This window comes from Mustela erminea, chromosome 6 (genome assembly GCF_009829155.1).
Source record: "Mustela erminea isolate mMusErm1 chromosome 6, mMusErm1.Pri, whole genome shotgun sequence".
NCBI lineage: Eukaryota > Metazoa > Chordata > Mammalia > Carnivora > Mustelidae > Mustela > Mustela erminea.
Window position 1 is genome coordinate 33,541,171 of NC_045619.1, and position 12,402 is coordinate 33,553,572.

The window sequence follows — 12,402 nt, forward strand, 5'->3', positions numbered from 1 at the left end:
CTGCTTGTGCACGCTCTCTCTCCCTCTCTCTCTCTCTCTCTGAAAAATGAATAAATAAAACCTCTGAAAATATATATATTAAAAAATGGGGAAAAAATCTGAACAGACGTCTAACCAAAGAAGATACATAGGTGGCGAATAAACATATGAAAAGATGCTCAACGTCAAATATCATTAGTGAATCACAGATTAAAATGAGATACCACTACATACCAATGAGAACAGCCAAAATCCAGAACACTGACAACACCAAATGCTGTGAGAATGTGGAGCAGTAGGAACTCTGGCTTTTTGCTGGTGGGAATGTGAGTGAAGTTACAAAGTCAATTGGGAGACAGTTTGGCAATTTCTTGCAAAACTAACCATACTCTTACCACTCAATCCAGTAATCATGCTTCTTGGTATTTACCCAAATGATTTGAATAATTATGTCCACATAAAAACCTTCACATGAATGCCTACAGCAGCATTATTCATAATTGCCAAAACTTAGAAGCAATTAAGATGTCCTTTACTAGGTGAATGGATAAACAGTGTGTCATCCATTCAATATTATTTAACAAAAAGAAATGAGCCATCAAGCCACAAAAAACAAACAAATGAACGAACAAACAAAAAACCCTGGAGGAAATTCAGGTGCACATTGTTAAATGAAAGAAACCAATCTGAAAAGGCTACCTACTGTATAATTATCTATGCAACATTTAGAAAGTGACACTAAAAAGATCAGTGATTGCCAGTAGTTAAGACGAGGGAGGGATGAATAGGTAGAGCACAAAGGGATTTTAAAGCGGCTGAACTATTCTGTACACGACTGTAACGGTAGATGTATCTATGAAAACTCATAGAATGTACAACACAGAGTGAAACTTACTATGGACTTTATAATAATAATATATTGAAATTGACTTATCAATTGCAACACTTGTACCACACTAGGGCGAGATGCTGTGAATAATAGGAAGGGGTACACAGGAACACTGTACTTTCCTCTCAATTTTTCTGTGAACCTAAAAGTGCTTTGGAAAAAATAAATTATATTGAGATTCCTGGGTAGCTCGTCGATTAAACGTCTGACTTCAGCTCAGATCACAATCTCAGGGTCCTGAGAATGAGCCCAGTGTCTGGCTCCATTCAGTGAGGAGTTGGCTTCTCTCCCTGTCTTGCTACCCTTCCTCCCATGCTCTCTCTCTCTCTCTCTTTCTCAAACAAGTAAAATTTTTTAAAAAATAAATTGTGTTGGGGCCCCTGGGTGGCTCAGTGGGTTAAGCCGCTGCCTTCGGCTCAGGTCATGATCTCAGGGTCCAGGGATCGAGCCCCGCATCAGACTCTCTGCTCAGCAGGGAGTCTGCTTCCTCCTCTCTCTCTCTGCCTGCTTGTCATCTCTCTCTGTCAATAAATAAATAAAGTCTTTTTAAAAAATAAAATAAATTATGTTTATTATATACATGATTACATATATTAAATATAGTATTTATATTTATCTATTACATATGTATATGTGTGTGTGTATATATACATATAAAAGCAGAAGCAGGTTGGGATTTTATGTTCAGTCAGTGGAGCTTCCCTCTGCATTTGTGTCTGGAGCATGCCAGTAAGTGATCAGATATATAGCTCTACTTTGTACCACATTGAATGCAATCACGGATATGGTTATTGTGATAAAAACATCTGCAAAGAATATTGATAGTGAGAAGAAGACAGAGTAGAGCAACCAGAATCACATTTAAGCATAGAAGAGTAGGCTGGGGGCAAAGAGGAGAAGGAGTAGGGTGACTGGGTGAGTACGGTGCCACAGAAACCAACGTGGAAGGCTCTCCTGAGCAGGAAGGAAGGTGTAGTCAGAATCGGAAGTACCAAATGAATCCGAGCCTTTGTATTAGTTTCCTCAAGCTGCTGTAACAAAGCACCACATGCCAGGAGGTTTAAGCTGGGATGTATTCAGTCTGAAATTGAGGTGTTGATAGGCACTGCAATTCTGGAGGATCTGAGGGGGAATCTGTCCCACACCTCTCTCCTAGTTTTGGTGGTTGTTGGCATCCTTGTGTTTCGTGGCTTGGAGACACACCACTGCAAAACTTTGCCTTCATCATCACATGATATTCTCTCCCTATCTGTCTATAACCAAATTTCTCTCTTAGAATGTCAGTTATTGGATTAAGATCTATCCTAACTCAGGATGACCTTATACTAACTTGATTCAATCTATAAAGACGTTACTTCCAAGTAGGACCACATTCGTGGACACTGAGGGTTAGGACTTTTAGGAAGACACAATTCAACCAAAAACAGAACTGATCAAAAGAATTGAAAAGCAACCATTGGATTTAGGTTGGTGATCTTGAAAAAAGTAATTTTTATGAATTGGTGGAACTCAAAGGCTATGGCAAAGGTTTGAGTATTCAGCGAGGGGTAAATGAAAATGTAAAGATATTGAGTGCAGATATACCTTCATAGGTTGTTTTGGGGCAAATCTGGAAGCAGTGAAGGAGCATGAAGATCTTTTGCCAACTTTTATTATCACTATTTTTTAGCAAATGAGATGGGTAGTAAATGGCTGAAAGGAGAAGTTTAAACAGATAGGAGATGGCAGAAAAACCATGACAAGAATGGGAGGGATACAGCACAGAATGAGGATTAGAACTACAAGGGAATGTCTTTTCCCTTAAAATAAACCAGAAGAAAGCAACACTTATTGATATAGGTACAGTTGTAGGTGTAGTGGCAAGAAATTGGCAGTTCCCTTAGGATGGCTCTTTTCTGCCTTTTTTCTTGTGAAGAAGGTGCAGTGAGATGGGAGGGCACGAAATTAAATTAAAGATTTGAGGAGCAGACAAGCTGCGAAATGTGTATGGTGGAAAATAGGAAGCAGGAATGACTATATTCAGCCATGCAAAGCTCCCTTTGGGACGGAAGACACGCATTTTTAGTGGAGATAATATACATTCTTTTCATGGAGCTAATCTGCACACATTCCTTTTTAGCGACTTCATTAGCCCAGGTGGAGGCAGGTGTGATAAAAGGAAAACAGCAGGCCTTTGAACGTATTGGACAAAGGAGTCGTTGAAAGACGGGCTGTGAGGTGTACGAAGGATAAGAAAGAAGTAGCTATGGAAGACGGTGTCAGGGAAAACAGGCTAAGATCGAGGGACGGAGGATTTGATGAGGTTAGATAATAGGCACATTGAGGAAACTAAGTTAAAATGTTTGACTGGTGTGGGGGACTGTCAGAGGACGAGAAGCCGGGCTTCCAGTTGTCCAAGATGGCACAATTCTGGGTCGGCCAAAGCACTGAGCTGTCACGGACATAGAGTGAGGGGGAGGTGCAGTTAATGCTGCAAGACACTGAACACGTTATAATCTGCTTGTTACAGTTTTTAAAATGCTTGAAGTATTTTCTACATCAGTCAGAAATAAAATATAGTTGGACAATGCTAAGAATATATTTATTCTAAAAATATGCAGCATCCTGCCGTAAGCAAGGTTGTGAACTGGTGAATTTTATGTAGGGATCCTCTCTTCTTCTTTGTTGGTGGTTTTTCCTAATAGACCAACACAACCCATCCTTCCCAAGGACCCCTTTGCTTTCCTCAACAGTACCCCCAAGCCCCTAAGATTCTATAGTCTTCTAATTGGAATCTATCTGTTTCCAAGGTATACCTTGGATTTTTGAGTCTGTTCTCTTAAAAATGTTGAGTAGGTGAATAAATAATTCATGTGGGTAAACTGAGAGAGGGTGAAGCAGAGAGAGCTCAACTTGATCAAATATCCGGGCCAGTCCTTGTCTTACCATTTACTAGCTGTGTGACATTAGGGAATCTTCAACTCTCTCCGCTTCAGTTTTCTTATCTGAAAAAGGAAAATAAGAGAACCTACCCATTTGTCATGTAGTAAGCCCTGTTTAAAGGTTTGATAAATAAAATGAGTGTTAATGAATTTATGTTCTTTCCTCACATAGCCTGTTGGGACTCCTGGATATAATATTCTCACTACAAAAGAGAACTCAAGTGGAGGGCACATTTCACACCAGTGAGCATGATTGATGATCCGCTCTTTCCCCAGATCGTATGGGTGTAGACATCTTCAACACCCGTGCAGTGCCATCTACTGGTAAATATAATAATAATAATTATTATTAATTATAAAAAAATATTAATAATGCAAATTTAGTATTTCCCTCCATAATAAATTTTGCAAAGTTTCTGAATTTTTAAAAAATGCATTGAGATCTCAGATCTTTTGCTAGTCTGATATCCTTCCCCCTTACCCATATTTTGTTTGTTTTTCCAAAGGTAGATTTTTGTCAACTAAAACGTAAACTGAGCAAAATACATGCACAAGATTTTTAAAAAGGATGACTTTCAAAATATCATTTGTGGGATGAAACGATAACTTTTAATCTGTATCTAAGTGTTTAAATTGCTGAGTGGTTTACAAACTCAGGCAGAAAGACAAATGAAATAGCAAGCCCAAAGTGTTGCAGGTCGATGAGCCGCCTTTCTGTGGCTTATCAGCTGGGTTTACTCAAGATTATGTCAATCACTGTAATAGCACTGGCTGAACATGCCCTGCAGGGGCAGCAAGGAAACTGCTTTTTACTATTGCTGTTGTCCCAGCGATTGGTAGCAGCTCTTTCCCTGAATATCACCTAAGACTTTAGACTTGAAGAATGGGTTTTAGCTAGGTAGGGGCTCTGGGAAAGAGGAAAACAGATAAAAGAACCAGGGAAAGATAAGGAGTGGGGGAAGAAACTATAGAAAAGAGACCAGGCATCAGGAAATGCATCGATTAACTAGTGAGTTGAGAAAGATGCAAAGCACAATCTTTTCCTTAGATATTATAAATTGTCCTCAAATGGAGTTTTCCGTCATTTTATATAAGCTGTCATGCTTATTTCTACTTTTGGTTTATACATTGCTATCAAATTGGTTTTATGGATCTCTTTAATAATTTCTGATCGATATGACCTATTGATAATGGTAATTGACTTATGATAGCTGAGGTTAAAACCGCATGATTTTTTTTTTTTTAAGTGTCCATGAAATTCTCTTTGCATGGAAAAACTTAATTTAGAGATGAATTCTTATCCCAGAGTTTAGCTTCTTTTCAGGTGATCAGATACCCCGTCTTTGCAATGTGGCTGTGAGGGCATTTAAAAAAAAAAAAAAAAAAAGAGTTTCTATTGGAAGACTAGGATAAAGGCACTCTGCCCCAAAGGGGTTTGTTTGTTAATTGCTTTGGTCTACTTTACAAGGTCAAATCCATTCTCTTAATGACGAATCTCATCTGTTCTGGCAGAGAAAGAAATGTTTTCTTTCACTTCTACGTGTGGCAAGAGCTCATTCATCTCAGTAAGTTCTGAAGAGAAATCTAGCTACATCAGAGAGAGGAGTATTCAAAGGGCAACTGATGGCCAGGAAGATATATGGAATTCACTTTCCTGAGACAGACGTTCAAATGGTAACAAGTGATAGAAAACAGCTCTATATTTCAGCGTGATGTGTGTTCACTCCTGATGATTAAACCCCCTGTGAGCCATCTGCGTTTAATGGGTTAGAACTACTTTGTAGCTGCAGTTTTTTCCTTCCACTGCTCTCTTATTTATTTGAGAGGAGACCGAACTCCACTCTTTAAAAGTTAAGCATGTAAGAAACCCTGCCAAGAGAATCAGAAAGAAAAGGCAAATTTATAGCCTAGTGTTGTTTTAAGCATTTAGTAGTATAAATAAGAAGTGTAGATAAATGTGTACAAGTAGACGCATAAGTGACCCTCTGTTTATCTCAGTTACATTATTTGCCTAAATTCCAGAGCCGAATTAACCCAATTAGTTTATATAATGGCTAATGCTGTCCTTCAGTTGAGCTATTAGGGATGTGCATAACTGATGCTAGATGGGGGATGGTGTTATTTTACTTATAAGTCAAGCCTTGGGGACTGTGATTTGTATCCAGTATGCAGATAAAAATCAAAATCCGGTGTGGAAATTACTGTACCTCAAAGCAATGTACACTGTTGGTGTTATTAATGCAATTAAATCAAACTTCTGTTTAAAACACCGACGATGATAATGGCTTTCTGTAAGTAGTGCTGTCTTCCTCGAGACTTGTCACATTTTACTCACATCTCATTACTTTTCTCTGACTTACAAAAGTCGGCAGCCATAAGCACTCAATAAATATTTGCTGAATTGAATTGAACTCTGAGAACGGAGAGGTGAGGTGGCACTGATCATTAGTGACAGATCTGGGATCAGAATCTTGATTCTCTTCTGCTAAATTGTTAGTGATCTCAGCCAAAGCCCATCAAACTATTACACAATTTTAAATCTAAGAAATTTGCACATAGCTACAAAAAGCTAATCTGAGTCACATAACTACAGGAGCCTGGTAAATTCTCTCTCGCCATGTATTTTCACTCTTAATACTTTAACTAATTTAAGGGCTCACTGTCTGACTAACATCTAGCTACACAGCTCTCTTCCTAGATCATTACAATTTTCTTCTAAGGTATTTCTCAGAATAATTTTTTTCCTGCCTTTTTTCTCCTTTGAACCAGAAAACATCTCTACAAGGGGAGCTGTCTTAGGGCTTAAAAACATCGATCACTTTCACAGCTGGGAAAAGAGGGATCAAGATAAGAGAGCAGTTCCTCGTTAAACCTCTGTTTATAGAATTTAGGCAAGAGTTTTGTATAAAGTGAGACAAACTTTGACCATACCTAGGCAGACAAAGAGTTAAATTAAAGACACAAGAGCAACACCCAACTGCTGCTTCTTTTCCTTTACCCTTTCATGGAGTGGGGAGTATTTTTCCTGCGGTGACCTCAGAATCTTCTGTCTTTTTCTTGGTCAGAGATCAAGGGGTATACCAGGGTGAAACCTTCTCCTTACGGAACTTTTCTATCAGCTTTTTGCAGATGTGTATTTTGAAGCTGCACTTGGGAATTTTTTCCCCCATTTTTTCTGTTATGTATTTATAGAGAAACCTTATTAAAATACGTGTGCTATAATTTCGTGAGAGACAAACTTTAACAAATGTCATCTATCCAACTAAACTGAATATCCCCTGAACACAAAGGCCATAGCTTACATTTATTCAAAACCTCCACTAAGTAATATTATGAATTTGGCACCCATTCCTTGTGTTAGTTGAGAGTAGAGACTTATAAAACCTCATTGAATAAGATAAATTATTTCTCTGGTGAATCTGATAACTTTGGTTCAATTAATAAAATAATACTAATAAAATAAGGAGAATAAATATTTAAAATTAGAGAAGAAATTGTGGTATGATGTAAACAAAAAATTGAAAATATGGTGGTGGGTATTAGGGAGGGTACGTATTGCATGGAGCACTGGGTGTGGTGCATAAACAATGCATCTTAGAACACTGAGAAAATAAAATAAAATTTTTTAAAAATTGAAAATATTTTAAGTAGCATGAACACAGCTTTTTAAAATGGATTTGGGTTTTCTTTCAGAGAAAAAGGTAAAGTGATACATTATTGTAAATTCCTAGTCATCTTTTTTTAAAAGATGTTATTATTTTTTTAATATTTTATTTATTTATTTGAAAGAGGGAGAGCACAGAGGGAGAGGGGGAAGCAGGCTCCCCGCTGAGCAGAAAGCCCAATGCTGGGCTCAATCCCAGGACCCTGGGATCATGACTTGAGCCAAAGGCAGACGATTAACTGAGTGAGCCACCCAGGTGCCCCTAAGATTTTATTTTTTAAGTGGTCCCCACCCAACGTGGAATGGGAACTGACAACCCAAGATCAGGAGTTCCATACTGTACTGACTGGGCCAGCCGGGCGCTCCCCCTATTCATGTTTCAGTGTCGGACCCAAGACACCTCTTCTCTGCAGCTTTCCATGACTTACAAAGGGTTGAATTAATTGCTCACTTACCTGTTTTCCAATATATGTTGCAGGAGCTACGTCCGTGTCTTATTACAGCTCTTTATGGTTACTTTTCACCTCCCCAGGCAGCGTGTTAATTTCTCTAAGGTCTTGGCACAAAAGGGTTCTCAATAATTTTGTTTGTTAATTGAATAAAACTGAATTTGAAGATTAGAAAAAAAGAAGGAAGAAAAAAATTAACATTGACTCAATAGGAGGAATAACTGGAATCTGTCTTTAAAAAAAAAAGTATGTCATTTAAGCACCTCATAGACTACAATAAATTATTTTTAAATGCATATTTCAATTTTTTTTTTTCCTGCATAACCTTAAGGAAAGTCTGTAGAATAAGAAGGCAGAAGGAGAGACTTTGGATTTAGAAATTTCTTATATTCTCTGACTATAAATTACCTCCTCCATGAAATGCAGATGATAAGAAAGCCCCTTGTTACAAAATTGTGAAAGTCAAAGGAGAAAATAAATGTGAAAATGCCTTGTTAACTTAAAGCTTTATGTAAGTTTTTCACTGTTTACAATGTAAGTTTTTCAATGAAAAAACTAAGACTCAGAGGGACTGAATGACAGGCCTAAAGTTTTAAAGCTAAACAGTGGTAGGACTAGAAATCCTAAGGCCATATTCCTTCCATGATACCACCGGAACACGTCTCTCTTTCTTCAAAAGCCTGGTCCCACCCTGTCTGGGTGGCTCAGTCGGTTAAGGGTCTGACTCTTGATGTCAGTTGAGAGCATGCTCTTGGGGTTCTGAGATGAAGCCCCAACCTCGGGCTCTGCACTCACTGGGGAGTCTGAGAAAAACTCTCCTCCTCTGGCCGTTCACCCCGCTCATGTGCTCTCATTTCCTTCTCTCTCTCAAAAAATAAGTCTTAAAAAAAAAAAAAAAAAAAAAAAGCCTTATTCCTTTCTGGTGCATCCTGGCTTCTCAGTGATCCTCATTAAAATCCCTCATTTATTCATTCGTCCATGAATGCTGTGGGGCTGCCTGCTTTAGAAAGCCCCATTTTCTTTCAATCTTACCCTCTGCTAGTAAGAGATAACCTGGTAAACTATTATGTACCTGATTTTACTCCTCCCATAACGTATAACGAAGCTCTGGGGTGAAAAATTATTAGACATAGGGAAGTAATGCTGACCCACAAAAAGGGTTTTTTTTTTAATCCCTTCTGCTCCTTGGACCCTTCCGGCAGTTTAGTGGTCTTGTGAACCCCTTCTTAGAGAAGGTATTTTAGTAAATAAAATGTTTAGTAAATAAAATAAAAAGGCTTATGAAGGAAACCAATTATATTGAAACACAGGTGTCCAAATATTTATAATATTAATTCATAATATTTGTGTATCTTTACTGATAGATTAAATAACAAAAACCAGCAACAGAGCTAAAATTTATCTTAAGGAAAACTGTCCTGATCAAGTGATAAACTTGAATTATAATTATTTCAAGATATTTGTATTAACTCTAATGTAATATGCAAATACCTGTTCTTTTTATTGGTGACAAAATCACAGTGCTGTTAATACCACTGAGATTTGTTGTTCTTAGTCATAAATAAAAGGAAATGCCAAGTTTCTTTTAGGGGTTAGGGAAACTAAGGGCCTATTTTCCCATCTCAGGATAAGGACCCTCTCTGACTTCTAAACAAAGATACATCCTTCTCTACCCCCACTCCCACCTAAGTCATGAATCTCCTCTAGTGATTTAGGAAGTTAAGGATTTGAATCTTTTGTATGTTCACCAATTGAACAGCATAAATAGCCTGTAGGGGGCTCCTTTTGCCTTCTACTTGAAACTTGTCGTGTTTTGACAACGCTGGTGATGATTCTGAATTATTCTCTTAAGTCTTTAGAATGCATGTTAAGGGAAATGAGTAAGAAAATAATACAAGTGTACATGATGTGAAAATGCATGAAAAACTTCGGGAAGTAATGCCTCTCAAGTCAGACATGCTATAGAATAACGTCATGCACATGAAATACTCAAGTGAAGTCATTTATTTGCCCCCGGAACTGAAAGAACACATAGTGGTATCCAGTGTTAAGGCTAGCAAGGAAAGAAAAGGCTTTTTTCAATTCTCTCCTCTTCCATGCAACAAAACTGAAGAATTAGCTACCCCTAGTCTGGAAAGCTTGTTCACAATTTTTGCAATATATTTCTAGGATAAATAATGGGAACATGTTCACTTACAAAGGAGAGTTATTAAAACAGACAAAAACTCTGGTCTGAGCATTTTCTAGGCCCTGGAAAACGAGGATGATGTTTAATCTGTTTTTGAAGATTCCTGCCATAAATGAGGACCCGACTGTGAAGCATTTTACTTCTGATTTTGTTTTCACTTGGATCATTAGTGACATTGCTGCCTGGCTTGCATAAAATATACGTAATGAGACTTAGACGCTAAGAACAAAAATACTATTTAATATAGTGTTTTATTAAAGAATCCCTTACAAAAAGCAAGAGTTTCTTCAATGCAAAATATGAATAGCTATAAGGAAATAATGTCTGCTGAAATTTTTGATGCCCGATTTCTTAAAGTAGGGATGGCTGAAAGTTAGCAATTATGTTTTAAATAGTAAACATGCGTTTACATTTCAAAGAGAAAAGAAGTGAGCCCAACTAGGATTTTAAAAATAAGATCATTTCTACATTTCTCCCAAAACATTTGGCAGCAAATCAAATAATGACTGAATTAATAATTAAAAATTATATCTCACAATTACCCATCATTTATAATTCTCCTTGAATTAAACATTGAAAAACAAAGGCCAGGGTTACTGGTATGTTCAGAAAACAATTCAAATATTTCAAAGAGTTTATGCAAACACTGTAGTTGATCTTTCCACTTCTTTTTTAGCCAAAACATTGGTTTAGCTGCTGACAGACTAAAACTACAGCATTATACGGAAAACAGCACTATATAAAACATAGGGAGGTGATAAAAGAATTGCAGATGGAGTTCAAATAAGCAGCTAGTATATGAGACAAAAAAGCAAAGATATTAAAAGGAAAGAGTAACGTATCGTTTTTGTAAGAACCCTGTTAAATGCATAGGTATGCCTTTGCCTCCCTTCCTTGGAGGTAAAAAAAGAAAATCAACAGCCTATTGAAACAACGAAGCTAATACATTCCAGTAATTTATATACTCAATTTCATGAGTTTCCTCAAGGTTATATAGGTTAAGTAACTCTGTTATTCTTCGGGGATAGTTGTCAAGAATGAGAGCAAAGTTTACAGTGGCTTTCTTTTTCTGATTTCATGAGAAGTTATTTAATGAGAAAATAATCACTAATATTCTCAAGGAAATTATGTCTTCAAAAATCCACAACCCATTTTCTGAAATTCCATTTTATGTTTACGAATGAAATTGCAACCCTTATCTAATTCCCAAATAAATTTATCTCCTGAGGACCAAATCTTAACCAAATTGCTCAGGAGAAAGAGAAGAGTACAAGAATCATCCCTTAAACTGTCTGTGCAAAAAAAAAAAAAAAAGGTGTGGAAGGGATAAGTAGGGGATGAAAATGGCATGGGAACAAATGTCCAAGTGGATCAACTACTTCCACGACCCAAACTCCCAGGATCACTTCTGTTAGTAATTTGAGCCCAAATAAAAGTAAATTAAAACACTCCTTAATGTTTCCTCTCTTAGGTGTGTAAGATCAACATTTTTATTTTAAAGACTTCCTTTATTTATTTACTTATTTATCTGAACGAGAAAGAGAGAGCAGGGTTAGGAGCAGAGGGAGAGGGACAAGCTGACTCCGCACTGAGCACAGAGCCCAACTCAGGGCTCCATCCCACAACCCTGAGATCATGTTCTGAGCTGAAATCAAGAGTTGTATGCTTAACAGATTGAGCCACCAAGGCAGCGCTGAGATTTGTGAGCGATCTGAATTCTAGTATATGAAATTGAGATTAACCTAAGTTCAGAAATTGCACGAGAAAATTCAGGAAGTGCATTCTATGCATTCTTTGTTTTAGCTTTATCTTTCCCATTGCACCAAAAGTTCATTTTCTTATATCTTTATTTAAATATGTAATAAAACCCAGCCAATGAAAAAGAAAGGTTAGAATGTTCTCACCAAGATTTGCATTCAATTCTTAATTGCCATTATAAAATGTGAGGCATGGCTGAGAGGGTAAACTTTATGGATGCATCAGTCCAGGAAGGCTGCGAACTCATAGAGGACAAAGCTATGGTTCTAGTATTTATTTTTTTAATCCCCAAAAGTGCTTCACACATTTTAGGTGTTAAAAAGAAAAAGTGCTGATTGAATTAAATTTATACAAAGCATTGCAGATGTAGAACCTCAGTTAAAAAGATGTTAAAATTTAAAAAGAATAAGTTACAGAAGCTCTAACTAATTATTAGAATACAATGAGGAAAAAAAGTGTAGTAGGAAAACTAAGGGATGATGTGAAATTCACACTTGATTCAAAAATGAGTTTTTTCCCTCATTTTAAAAATATAATGTATTAGCTGAGAGACA